This window comes from Podarcis filfolensis, assembly GCF_964270895.1.
Source record: "Podarcis filfolensis genome assembly, chromosome: 12".
In the NCBI taxonomy this organism is placed as follows: domain Eukaryota; kingdom Metazoa; phylum Chordata; class Lepidosauria; order Squamata; family Lacertidae; genus Podarcis; species Podarcis filfolensis.
In genome coordinates, this window is record NC_139614.1 from 46,229,283 (window position 1) to 46,244,023 (window position 14,741).

At 41.4% G+C, this 14,741-nt stretch overlaps 1 long non-coding RNA gene across 1 annotated transcript in view; it reads right to left on the minus strand.

Moving 5' to 3' along the window:
• Positions 1–331: 331 nt before the first annotated feature.
• The window catches only part of LOC310746356, a 58,692-nt gene continuing 44,282 nt past the window's right edge, over positions 332–14,741 (minus strand). Inside the window, exons 2-3 of the long non-coding RNA XR_014540666.1 lie at positions 1,663–2,164; positions 332–1,286 (exon numbers count right to left, since the gene is read on the minus strand). This is a non-coding gene — a long non-coding RNA (uncharacterized lncRNA). The remainder of the gene's footprint in view (positions 1,287–1,662; positions 2,165–14,741) is intronic.

Sequence of the window (14,741 nt, forward strand, 5' to 3'; positions counted from 1 at the left end):
TTCCTCTAGCTGAAAATGCCAACTGGAGGAAACAACACTGGTGTGACTTGTCTACAGTTATGGGTTCCACTTTCTGTGTATGGTAGACTTGATTTTGATTTGCTTACATACATAGCTGTCAACTTTTCCCTTTTCTTGCGAGGAATCCTATTTGGAATAAGGGAATTTCCCTTCAAAAAAGGGAAACATTGACAGCTATGCTTATATAGGGTGTGGCTCACCAGTGGCCCTCCAGATATTGTTGGACTACAGCTCCCATCACTCCAGCCACCCTGGCTCGTGGTCAGGGATGATGGGATTTGCAGTCCTGCAAATCTCTGGAGTGCCACAGGTTAATTATTTATTAAATTTGTATACCAACCTTCATCCATGGACCGCAGGGCAGTTCACAGCATACCCCTGGCTTAAATAATCAGTAGATCATTGTCCTTTATCAGGTTCAGGGCTGGTCAAAGATATTTTGTTGCCTGAGGCAGATATCAAGATGCTGCCTTCTATATTCTCTGTACAGAAACTGATTGGACTGTACTTCAACATAGGCATTATCCACTGCACCTGAAGGTAGCAGGCTGGTTTAGTGGACATATGACATGTCTGCGGTACACAAAGCTCTGAACTCCCAACAGAGGGGAATGACCAAAGGGCTCGGAATAAATTGCTGGGGGTTGTGTCACTGCTGCCTAAGGCTGTTGCCTCACTCTCCCTAATGGTAGGACTCCCTAAGGGCCCTGGCCATGTCCATGCAAATGATGAGCAAATTGGGTCAGTGACTTGCCAGAAAATATTTAAAATTGCTCTAGCCTACTGACTTAGGAAACATTTCTATATGGCATGACAGTCCTGAACCAGTGCAGAAGAACTAAGGACCTAGTGTGATTCATCTCTAAATGTATTGAGGATTTGTAGAAAATTCAACCACATAACTTCAGAGCCTGCAGAAGTAGCCCTGGTTTCTAGGAAGTTGCTAATATGGTTGTCCAGTTCTTTTGAAGTTTTCGTTGCTAGTCTGGCTACAATCTTTTGCAGTTTATAGCATGGTAATAATAATGGCATTCTGGTAAACAGCCCTATAAACATCTTTGCATAGCATCCTGTTTGTCATTGCCGCTCATCTGAAAGCATTTCCACATTAAGGATGAAACATTCTTGTGCCTTTCAAAACTACATTGTTCCACACTATTAGACAAACTTGTTCAGGGTCATAAAGCTGAGATGGAAATCAGAGGAAGTGTGTTGCTTAAACGTCATTTTGGTTGCCAGGCTGAAACCACTCTATACAAGAGCCCCTGATGAGAAACAAGAAACAAACAGGACTCTCTCTCTCTCTCTCTCTCTCTCTCCCCCCTAAGAAAAATAAAAAGAATTAGAAAGGGAAAACAATATGGGTTGTGAATCCAGAGACACAATGCAGATTATGATTCAGATTAAATTTCTATACTGTATCATCCTTCATCTGAGGATCACAGGATGGTTTACAGTATAAAAACTGAGAAATACGTATCATAGTAACAAACAAACAATACCCCCACAATTCAAAAGGCCATAGATTGTTTAATTACCCAAAGGCATGGAGGAAGAGGAATATTTTGATTGCCACCTAAATATATGTATCAAAGGCACCAGGCGAGTCTCCCTGGGTGGCAGAAATTGAAAGCGACTTACTGGATCATATCAAAGATCCTTCAGCTCCAGTACTTGCCAATGGGGATGTATGGAAAAATGGAAGCAAAGACAGGATCCCAGTTTACAGGTAATTAGCCAAATGACTTCCAGAAGCTCACAAAAGCAAGAGAGGCTGGAGAGGAGACATCCCACCTGTGATTGTTTCCAGCATCTGATGATGCTTGTGAACTTGGAGGATGAATTCTTAAGCTATTATGATGAATAGCCATTGATAGACCAGTGCTCCATGAACCTGTCAGTGAATTCTCCCTAAGTTGATTGTGGTTTACATGGATTTTATTGCTCCAGAGCTACCAACAAGTGGCACTTTCCTTGAAGTACTCTCCATAGTAATTTTGATAGAAGCAACAGCAGCAAGGTGCTGTTTCAACTCAACAGAGGCTTGCATCTTCAGCAGTATGAGCTGATGAATCAGGAGTGGGTTGGTTATGCATGAAGTCTGTACAACTGATGCACGTGTCTTGCAGTCCATTGGCTCCTCCTTTATGACTTAGACAGGAGAAAAGGAAAAATATGATCTGTGGCTGAAACCCAGCCTTGTGTCAACCCAGGAACCCCATTTTCTGGAGCCCATAATTTCCCATATTCTTCCCCATGCTGATGCCCTTAAATGCAGTTAAGGGGGAGTTAGTTAGGGAAACACTTAATAAAATCCACAAGGTCCATAGATACCTTCTCCAGTTTTGGCCAAATCATGTCCCCGCTAGCTTTCTTGAAACAGTAGGTACGGGGACTGTTGCAAAATGTAAGCCCCTGACCCCGTAATTCAAGCACTTCAGTGGCTGTTGACACCAAAATGGACTGCATGATATTGAGCTGCAACAAACTTGACTAGGCCTGAGCTGCAGGGACCAGTTTCTTCTTTATCCAACTGGTAATTAAACTGGAATTTAAATGTTATTTTGGAAATATTATACTGTCCATTTTTTATTTTCAAAAATTTCAGCAAGTGTCTCACACACTTTTTCAAGCATATATCTGCAACCATGAGGGCTAAAAGTTAGGGTTTATTTATTTACTTTCCATGTTTATAGATTCCTCTGCAAACAGCGTCTAATGCAATCAGTAAAACCAGTCAGCTAAAATAATATTTAAACAGTGAAACAAAGCATAAAAACAACATGGCAACAGCACTACAATTTCAGTACCCACAGCACACATGATCCAGAGTAGATTTATTGTAATCCACCGTAAGGGTTTTTGTAATGGTTTTAGGGGTTGCTCGTGCGTAAGTTACCGCCACTCTGGGCTAGGTTGCCTGGTTAAACCTTTTCTGTCTGGACAGCCATTCACTTCGTGGCTGTTCAGTCGCTAGCAGAATCCGTCAGTGGGCGTTTCTTGAACTTCTTCCAGCAAAGAAGTTCTTTGATGCCAAGTCTATGCCTACTTTCCCTGCGCGGAAGTCTTCTGCGCAGGGTGGGTGTGGGTAGTGGAGGACCCGTGCTCTCCCCGCTGGTCTCCGGCGAGGAGTCCTGGAGCCCCCTCGCCGATTCCCCCATCTGCCCCCCTTTATCCCTGGTGTTACGTTGATTTCCTTCCCCAGCCGATGAGTTGCCTCTCTCCCTGCTGGGCCCTTCTCCAGCATCGCTTGGGAGCCTTGCCTCCGCCTCTCGCTCCGATGTCAGTTCCCTGACAGGTTTTTTTTTTTTAAATGAAATATGAGATTTATAGGAAACTGAATTCTGCACCAAACATCCCACCTTTTGGTTTTCCTGCTCTCCAGCAAAATACACTTTTCCCCAATTCCATGTTCTAAAAATAAAATAAAATAAAATCAGCATACCAGATCTGAAATTTCAGTTTAAATGCAAAGTTTGAACTGAAAATTTGTCCAGAGTTTAATAAGTTAGATAAAGAATGCTAACAAAAATACAAATTGAACTTGGCTGGTGTTGTGATCAAGCCATCTACATTTACATGGACTCTGCCTGTATTAGGAACATAAGAAGTTGCCTTATACGAAGTTAGGCCATCGGTCTATATAGATGTATTCAGTATCTAGTAGCAGCTCTCCAGGGTTTTAGACAGTGGTCTCTTCCAGACCTACCTGGAAATCCTGGGGATTGAGTGTGGGACCTTTTGTATCCACAGCATATTCTCTACCACTGAGCTACAGCCCTCCCTACACTTCACACTCAAACACAAAATGTAGGAGGATAGGAGTCAAGATAACCAAGAGGGATCTTAGGTTTGAGTTCAGTTCTGGCTCATTGAGAATGTCTCTGAACCCACTTTTGGGTGCGAGTTGAGTTTCATTTAGATTCCTTGCCCTCTGACAACTTAGTCCTATCCCAAGCAGAATTGGTAGGGAGTCTGGAGTCAGTAGCAGCAGGGCCAATCCAGTCCTCCTAATGCTGCGCCTGTACCAAGCTGAGCTCTTTGTTGCCCTTTCCTGTCCCCCTCTCAGTAAGTTACAGGGACATGCAGGGTTGGGAAGTCGGAAGAGCAAGGCAGCCCCAATTGCACCACCATGCCAGCTGCTCTTGCTTTGGGTGTCTCATGCAATGGACATATGTGAGAATGGAAAGCAGGCCTCTCAAAGTCACCCTTAGTACCTTGCTCTCTTAGTTCAATCCACCTGGACCTGGTCTGAATATGAGGAGATAATCTGGCTGCCTTCTTCATTCATGCCTACCAAATAAGTCCACATAGCAAAGGTAAAAGGTAAAGGACCCCTGGACGGTTAAGTCCAGTCAAAGGTGACTGTGGGGTTGCAGTGCTCATCTTGCTTTGAGGCCAAGGGAGCCGGCGTTTGTCCACAGACAGCTTTCCAAGTCATGTGGCCAGCCTGACTAAACCGCTTCTGGCGCAGCGGAACACCGTGACAGAAACCAGAGCGCACGGAAACACCATTTACCTTCCTGCCACAGTGGTACCTATTTATCTACTTGCACTGGCATGCTTTTGAACAGATAGGTTGGCAGAAGCTGGGACAAAGCAATGGGAGCTCACCCCGTCACGGGATTCGAACCGGCAAGCCCAAGAGGCTCAGGAACCTGCCCATCTGTCTGGAGCTCACCTGAGACTAGTAGACTCAGAGCAGGCTCTAGCATTAGGGAGAGTGAGGCGGTATAATGTGTGGGATATAATGAAGGGACAACAAAATCTTAGTTATTTAATTTATTATTGTAGCATTTTTACTCCCAGGAAGGGGCAGTTGTAGGATTTTTCTGCCTCAGGTAACAAAATGTCTTAGACCATCCTTGAGCAAAATTGACACCAGAAACTTAATCCTAATCGTGTTTACTCAAAAAGTAAGTCCTATTCAATTCAGTAGGGCTTCCTCCCAGTTAAGCGGGGTTAGAATTTCAGCCTTTGCCTAAAAATGTTCTGCACTGCCTTACATAAGTGCCTATGTTGAGGGCAGTTATTATCTGTTACATCTGTCTTTGTATTTTATTTTACTGATTTGTTTTAATAGTGATTTGTAATTTTAATTTACTTTTTTTTTGGAAAAACACCTTAAGCCACTCTGAGCGGGGCATAAGCCTCAGAAAATTGGGGTAAACGAATGCATAAATGAAATGAAAATAAATAGGGATCCTGGTCCAAAATTAGAACAGTTGGGGTAACAGTTGGACTTTCTGTTAAGGAAAGAAGGTGATTAAAACCTGCCAAAGTGAAGCATTTCTAACCCCATGTAAAGAGTGTGTGAAGGGCCAGTGATGATTCTAATCTGTATCTGCAATGATGAGAACACTCCAAATTAATCAAGAATAAAAGACCTGGAATAACATGAGATTTTGAGGAGGTCCTCATGAATATGGATTTCAAGAAGGAATCACTCCCTTACCAAGCTTTAATCACTTCAATTGTGAGACAAGGATGCTTAAATCAGACCCAGTGTATAAAAAATATTATAGACTTCCTGTCTCAGTTCACATATTACTTTTTCTTCTACTTACATTAGGATAATGTATTACATTCCCTATTTATGTTTTCACTAACTCCTGGTTAAACTAGGAGTAAATTAGTTTCAAACATGAAGAAAATCTCACTCGGTCTCATGTGTAAGTGCAAGGAAGTTTTACGGCTTGCTTGTATACTATATAGCGAAGTGGGGACCCTTTTACAGCCAGTGGGTTGGATCCTTAGTTCCCTTATGTTTGTAGGCTTGGATTAGGCTATGAGGAAGAGCCTTTGCATTGCTAGCTTGCATTCAGGCAAGCAGTTGAAAGGATCATTTGTGCTAACAGTAAGCCCTGCTTTGGCTGATTAGCGTTTGACAGCAAGTCTTACTTGCTATGAAACCATCAGGGTAGCATTTTTAGGCTCCCAATTGTTCACTGGCGGTTGCATCCCTCCCTGTCCCACACCTGACATCACATATGATACCAGGCTTAATTTGGTCTGTGACCCTGAGGTTCCCCCCTTAAACCACAGTTCCAGTTTCTGAAATAACAACAAACCTTTGTTAGTTGAAAAACAGAAATGAAACCTTCCAAACAATGCTGAAACATCGTTTAATGTCATGTATGCATGTTGCAGTCATCAACTGAGTATTTTGGGTGTGTGCGAAATACCCTATATCCGCAATCCAATCCCATCGTATTTTAAAATTGGAATAGTAAAGCACCAATAGTTTGTCATTGTTTGGACCAAGCCCATCAAGAAGAGCACCAGGTTCAGCCTCTGGCATTTGCAGTTAAAAAGGACCAGGTAGTTTTTGATGGGAAAGACCATGAAGATGCACCTTCAGAGTGGACAATATTGGACTGCATGGACAAGCAGTATGACTTGGTGTAAGGCAACTGTCCCCAACCTGGTACCATCCAGGTGTTCTTTTTTTCCCTTTTCTTTTTACTACAATTCCCACCAGCCCCAGCCAGCACAGGTATATGACACCAGGGCTGATGGGAATGGTCATCAAAAACATCTGGAGGGCAACCGGTTGGGAAAGACTGGTGACTTATGCATCCCTATCTCAGTCTTTGCTCCTTTTGCCTCCCTTAAAGCTGCCCACAGTGCCTTTTGTCTTCATTGTTCCTACAATCTTCCCAACCTGGTGATCTTCAAGATCTATAGATCTTCAAGATCTTCAAGAGACTATAGCTCCCATCAGCCCCAGCTAGCACAGCCACTGGTCAGAGATATCAGAAACTAGAATCCAAAAGCATCTGGTTGGCACCACATTAGGAAGGGTGATCTGGATAATCAGTTCTGGCAACTCAGATGCTTTCTGTGGGAGTGAGGAGCAAGGGTGGGGCAAATGAGCTCTATTTGCTTTTCATTCCTTTCCCCCCAGTGTTCTTATTTGGCCAATTATTATGTTGTGTTTTGCGGAATACTTTCACAGAAATGTTCTGCATTAGAAGTCTTACAACTGTGGCATATATTGAACAAAAACCAGATGATTTTGAAAATTGCCATAATTTTTGCTGCTTTTGCCGCAAGCCATGTGGTGGCTCCTCCTAAAACTGCACACCTTGCTATTCCTTCTGTTCTTGTTTATTACAAAATTGCATTTGCATTTTTCCCCATATTGCATCTTCACTCTTCACACACCAGATGGTGCTATATTGCTGGTTCAGTTATACAATGGGACTTGTCTATTTTCTGATTATAAATGATTAGTGTGGCAATTGCGTAGGCTCTTTCATTATACATAGAAGCATTGGAACATTAAAAAAAAAAGAATTAGGAAAAGAATTAGACCACACCAGGAGCCTTATTCCACTCTTCCTCTGCTTCTCAAACAGATGTTTCATTCAGCACATCCTGGCGTCCCCAAATAATAAACTGATTTTCCATAGAGAATGTGATGTTATTCCTCTCTCTGATTGTGAACTTCATAAATGTATCCAAAGAGACTGCAGCTTCATTTGTATCTGTGTTCCAGCCCCACAAAACTATATAAGGGATGGGAACTTACGGTTCTCCAAAAGATGTTAGATTCCAGCTCCCATCAACCCCAGCCACTATGGTCAATTGTGGGGGATAGTGGGAGCTGTAGCTCAGCAATTTCTGGAGGGTCACAGGTTCTTCATTCCTGAACTACACACATTTCAAATTCCTGTAGTCATTAGCAAACCCAGAAGTTTTATACCTTGGCGTACCATAACATTCTTTACAGAAAAGAGATTCTCTCCAGGAAGGAAGATCCCATTTCTTCTCCACTGGTGTTGCAAAAGGGAGGTATGGAATTAGATTATCAGACAGAATAACTCCCCTCGCCATGTGGGGGGGGGGTGGAGAGAGAGGACCTCAAAGCTCTACTGTGCACCAGACTTGATGCACAGATATGTAGTTCATTATTATGTATTTATGCCACACTGGGAAGAAGGCTCACCATTTGGATTTTTTTGCTCAAAGCACCAACATATCTTTGACCATCTCTGGTCACAGCCTTGGTGCAATAGGACCAGAGGTTTCGCAGAACATGAAAATCTTATAGAGAAGTCATCATGGTTTATTCCTGGCTACCAATCATGGTTAAAGAGGAGAGAGTTTAACCACAATCTTGTATTTGGAAGACACACTAAGCGGAACGTTGGCTTAGCTGTTCTGCCACCCTGAGATGCGCTAAAAAGATGGTGGAGGAGCAAAGTAGCTTTGATTTTCTCCCTGGGAGAGAATATGATTGCATTGCCATTGTCATGCAAGCATGGCCTTTGTGTGCAGATCCGAAAGCCATTCTTGGTTCTTATGCATTTGATAAATCACAACAAGATGCCTTTTCCCCACTAAATATCTTACGGTGCCTCATCACATACTTTTTCATGCAAAGATGTGTATGAAAACTGGAATAGACATTGAAAACAGGAATTTGTCTTATTGAGATAAATATAGATTTTACTATCTGAGGGTGCTTTCAAATACATTATTTATCACAATATTGATATGCTACATAAAAAAGTGTGAGGGCTGTTTGAAGCATATTCCTGTTTTGCTATTAATTATGTCTCTTGCTATAAAATACATATTGTGTGACATTCAGGCCATAGTACTACACTGTAAAGAAAAGCATATTAGCTAGTGTATTTGAAACCCTCCCCCTCTGTTTTTTGTTAACTGATTTTTGTGTGTTTGCTGCTTAGAGGAGTCTGTAGGTAAAACTGGAGACTGTGGCATTTGTTATAAAGTAGCACTTTTAATAAAAGATCTACAATGACTGTTAGATTGGTCTTCAAAGGATTACTGGAGCAATAAAGTATAGTCACAACTAAATTATATTCTGGGTAGACGTAGGTGTATATCATTAATTGGATGTAAGCACTTTGACCTAGTAGCCGGAAGCAAACTTGAGGCATAATAATTTTTGGAAAGATGAGTTTCCAGTAATATTTCTGGCCCTCAAAAGAGTGCTGGCTTCCTGTCCAGATGATTTTGACTGTGTTGGCTCTTGTTAACCATCCATGACTACAACTCACTGGAGTTTTATGATGGGCATTAAAGAAAAAAACCTGTCTCCATTCCGGTGATGGTGGATCTGAAAGAATTCTATGGTTTATATCCAGTGTTATTCTACTCAGGGTCGATATACTGAAAATAATTACCAGCTAACATTCATTTATTTCAGTGGGTGTACTCTAAGTTAAAGTTAACTGGCTAGACCACTTCAGATGGTACTCAGCTTTTACTCAGCGTAAACTCATTGAAATTAATGAACATGACTTAGTTAGGTCTATTAATTCAGTGAGTCTGATCTGAGTAACTTAGCTAAATACCACCCTTTAGTGGCATGGCTATAGTCATATACCATTGAACGCTATGGGATTTACTTCTGAGTAGACATGTATAAAATGAATCCTGACTGTATTACTTTGGGCTGCTGGGACTCATGAATTATTTAATTTTACATTTGCTTCCCACCATTCTTTGAAGGAGATCAGGACAGCTTTCGTGTTTCCCAATCTCCTGTGTTCTCCCTGCAGCATTGTGAGATAGGCTAGGCTGAGTAAGAGAAAGCTATTGGTCCCAGATCACCCAGCAAACTTCATTTGAAAACATGTCTTCCTAGTCCTTCAACAGGCATTCTACATGTGCATCCAAAATCCTGAAGTAGGTCTGTGAGTGAGCTGGTTAATTTATAATTTTCCTATCCAGCTTTTCCATAGTTGTTTACAACATCAATTTAAATCAATTTCATACAGTAGAACAAACTAAAAGTAAACCCTAGAACTATAAACCTGAAAATCTAAAACAGTAATACTGTCAAAACCAAAGTGGGACTTTGTAGTTTAGAGAAAAGGCAAGTAAGAGGCAACATGATAGGCATTTATAAAATTATGCATAGCTTGCTGAAATTAGATAGAGTTTCTTCTATCTTTGATAGCACTAGAAGCCATGGGCACCCAATAAAGTTGGAAGATTCAGGACAGTTAAAAGAAAATACTTCTTCATGCAGCGCACTGTGAAACTCACTCCCACTGGAGGCAGTGATGGCCACAGATTGGACAAATTCATGGAGCATAAGGCTATCAATGGCTACTAGGCATGATGGCTATGCTCTTCCTCCACATTCAGAGACAGTCATGCTTCTAAATACCAGTTGCTGGAAACCATAGAAGATGAGAGTGCTCTTGTTCTCAGCTTGAGAATTTTCCACAGGCATCTTGGTGGCCATGGTGAGAATAGCATGGTGGACTTGATGGGCCATTGGTCTGACCAAGCAGGCTCTTCCATTCTTAAAGTACATCTGTCCCTCCATCTAACTGGTCTAAATTAATGCCCTCCAGAGGTTTTGGACTACAACTCCTGTTGTCCCTGAGGCTTATCGGAGTTGTAGTCCAAAATATCTTGAAGGCATCATGTTGAGGAAGACCTTCCAGAACAGATGGACCTTGCAAATACATCTGAAGCACAGAGGAAAGAATGCTGATGAACCTTTTGGGAGATGTGATTCTTCAAAGCTAGGACAATTGTCAAGAAAGTCCTGTTCAACACTATTTATAATGTAAACTCCTGAAAGGGAGTGCAGTTGGAGCATGACTCTCAATGCAAATCTTAAAAGGAGAGTGGGTTCATGCAGGAGGAGGGAGCTTTGGAAGATAATGCTAGTTGCAAGCCATGAAGGTATTTAAATGTAAAAATCTTTTGAGCCTGGAATGTCCCTGGCAGCCAGTGTGGAACTAGCTCAATATGTAACCACTTGGGAACTGAAATGGGCTACTCTATCTACACCCACTGAATAGTCTTTAAGGGCAACCCCATATAGGGGTTTCCACATGCATTAGTATGGATCTGCACTGCAATGAACATCTAGATTCCACTGAACGGTCTGATTAGATTTTCGTATTTGCTTTGGGGTCTGCATCCCCACCGGAGACCACCAGTTGTTAACACTCATCTAGTTGCCCATGACTAGAACTGGATGGGAGCCAAGATTTCTTCAGCCTCTATTTCTATATTTTTAAAAAAGGATGTTCTCTGCTTAAATGTGCAGTTCTGTTTGAAAACAAACAAACAAAACTGAATTAAGTAGGAAAGCTAATGCATTTGTGAAAATCCTTGGTAAATTTAGGAGGTTACTGATTGCAATGTGATCATTCAAAGCAAAGATATAAAGCAATAATGCAAGAATTCTCGGAGAGGGCAGGTGGAACGCCATTACTCACCCTTCTGCCAGCTGTCAAAGGTTGTTTGTAAGTGAGGTCATATGATGTTGACTGTATGGTTGAATGGCTTATTTGAAGTAAAGATGTGTGATCTTTGAATGAAGATATTAATGATGTGACAAAAAAATTGGGGGGGGGGGAATGCTCATTTCAGTAGGGACTATAGTTGTAGTCATGTAGTAACAAGTTAAATGCCTAAAGTAGCTGTAAGGAACGAGATACTTCGCATGTGAAAATATATTTGTTTCAAAAACGCACACAACAAGAAGAGCAATTCATCTCTTCATCAACTCTGTTGCGTCTTTAAACCAGATTTAGATTATTAAAGCTGCAATTCTTACCCCACTTACCTGGAAACAAGCACCATTGAAATCAGTATAATTTACTTCTGAGGAGACAAGTTTAGGATTACACTGTTAATTGAGTTTTCTTATGTAAATAATTGAGGCTGAAATCCTACATACACTGCTCAGGAATAAGTCTGAACTTAGTAAGACTTATCTCTGAGAAGACATGTGTAGGATTGCAGCATTAACTCCAAGTTCTCTTAATTAAATTTTGTTTCTTAAAACTGGATGTGGTTAATTTGGAAACAAAACACAGGCTGCTTTTTTAAAGGCAATAGCAACACTAATGTGCAAAAGATGAAAACAGACTATGTTATAACGTTGGTTATGGTTTTTAAGTGTTACAGTTTGAAAGAAATGTATTAAATGAAACTGATGGCAGACTAAAGCTCTGCACCAGTCATGTTTAGAGTGTGAGAGACATAAAGGAAGTACTTAATGAGATACAGCTAGGAATGGGCAAATCTATTCATTTTGTTTTATCTTAGTTTCTCATTTCCCCAGTCTTTAAGTTTGGTTTGAACATTTCTGCATATGTGTTTTCTTTTTATTAAAATAAAAAGTCTGCATGAAAATTCATATGCATTTTCACACAATTTTTTTGAATACAATTTTGCTTAGTATATGCATTTTCCCAATTCCCAATTCCCCCCTGACAGAATTTTTGTATGCTATTTTTATTAATGGATATATATTTAAATACAATTTGAATGAACTCATGCTCAACTGCAGCTGGAGTCATTTATTGCCAATCAGCATGCAACAGTCAACAGACAAGATCCTCATAGCAGGGCGAAGTGAAGTGGTGCAGGACCTAGGAGAGCTCCTAGATGAAGCAGACATTGATTCAGTTCTGGGGTAGGGTGCTCAGCTGATCACCTAAATTGCAAAACAGGCATGCTGAGCTTCCAAGCTCCACTCTGGGACTGAGCACTGGCCCTGCCTTTATTTGCAGCATAATAGGAGCTTACAGTAGAGTAAGCTTGGTGAGGCTTGTTTGAGGTTTCTGAAGCCATTTTGCTGTATTGCCTACAAAGGGCTCTCACCTGGACTCTGCAGTGGGCTATTCCTTGAACTTGACCATTGGCCAACCCACAAGGCAGACCACTTCTGACCCACCACTGTGCAAGCTATATTCTCTTTTGCTTGCAGTTTATAATGGCTGACTCTTGCCAGTGTGGTGTAGTGGTTAAAAGCAGTGGACTCATAATCTGGTGAACCAGGTTTGCTTCCCCGCTCCTCCACATGCAGCTGCTGGGTGACCTTGGGCTAGTCACACTTCTCTGAAGTCTCTCAGCCCCACTCACCTCACAGAGTGTTTGTTGTGGAGGAAGGGAAAGGAGATTGTTAGCCGCTTTGAGACTCCTTTGGGTAGTGATAAAGCGGGATATCAAATCCAAACTCTTCTTCTATTTGAATCCTTGGTTTGTTCCATTAATGCTGTTCTTCCACGATACTTGGTTGATGTGTGACTGATGAATATCCATTTTTATCTTGTATGATGTAAGCTGCCTTGAGTTCCTTTCAAAATAAGTTGTATTACGTGGATTACTCCCACTTAACTGTATGTATTGTAACTTTGCACACACACACCCCTATTTCAATGGGCTTTGGTTAGGGTTGAACTGGGTCCTGCATTGGGTCCTGTTTTCTTCTTCTACATTTCTACTGTTAAAAGAATAACCTCAGTCCTGGTACCTGGATTGCTTATAATGTGGGGAATCTATTTAGGGTTATGCCTGTTTCGTTGCTGAATATATGAAAACAGCTTTGTTCCAAACTGGTCCATGTAGCTCAGTACTGTCTGCAGTTCTTTCTCAGCACGGCTACCTGGGATCCTTTTTACTGTTTGGTGGTGGTGAACAGTTAGCCCTGTCGTTTCTGGAGGCCCATGGAATGATGTGGAAGATACTAAAATTCCACTGACATCCAGGCCATGAAATACCTTCTAAGGCCTTTGAGCCAGCTTCAAAGCACCTCATTTTCTGCTGTGGAGGAGCTCTGGTAATGCAACAGGGGCTCCATCCTTGGTGATCCTAGCCCCAGTAGAAGTGCACCTACCCTCAAGATATACTGAAACAATTGAAGAGGTTGGATTGTTTGTCATGCTCTGTTTCAGACTGTTAACATTCTAAAAACAACAGACTTCATTTGAAGACAGCCACTATCTGATCTTCTACCAATTAGACAGAAAGCAAAAGCATTTTAAGTAGACGGAGGGTGATGGGAAATTTGGGGCATCCATGACATCTGATAGGGTGGGGATATTACCCAGCGATGACAGCTGAGATTTAAGAGAAAAGTCTATGGAGTATAAAGAATGTTATTCTCCACTAAAACATCCAGCTGTGTGTTTCAAGAGGTTTTCTCTTGCCCTCTCTCCCCTCCCTTTGAAACATACGCAGGCTTTCAATTATATAGCCTCCAATAGTCAGTCCAGCTCTCAAAGCCAAGGAAAGCTTATTGTGGTAATCAGCTATTTATTTACTGAATAAATTACATGAAAGGTAAGATAAATTGAAATGCCAGGTGTTGGCTTTTCTCCCTCCTTCCAACTTGGCTGCCTTCATCAGAAGCTAATCTCAATGTCACGCTGCCTTTGGATGAAAATTTCCTCTAGGCATTAAGAGATGAATTCAAGATCTTTGTTATAAGTGTGTTTGGAGATTATTAAGGTTATGCAGAGAACATCCCATCTTCTTCACGGCTGTCTGCAAGTTGCTTTTGTCTTGCTATCTGCTCAGGTTTCTTCCCACTCATACTTGTATCACTATGGTTTCTCCCAATTGTATGGAGTAACTTTGCCTCTCTCAGTTTGACCCACAAGTTTTTGTTTATTTATTAAATTTCTATACCACCCTTCATCTGAGGATCACTGGGCAGTTTACAGTATGAAAACAGGAAAATACATAACATAGCAACAATCAAAACAATACCCCACCCCAGTTTAAAAGGCCATAGATTGTTTAATTAGCCAAAGGCCTAAGAGAAGAGAAATGTTTTTGCCTGTAACAGGTGATGCTCTCAGGGTCTGGTTCGGTTCAGGGTAAGCTCACACATGCACACTGATCTCTTGGGCACCACAGCATCAAGTGTTAATTGCAGAGTGTGCAACTGAAGATCAAGCATTGTAAATAGAACTCTCATACACTGG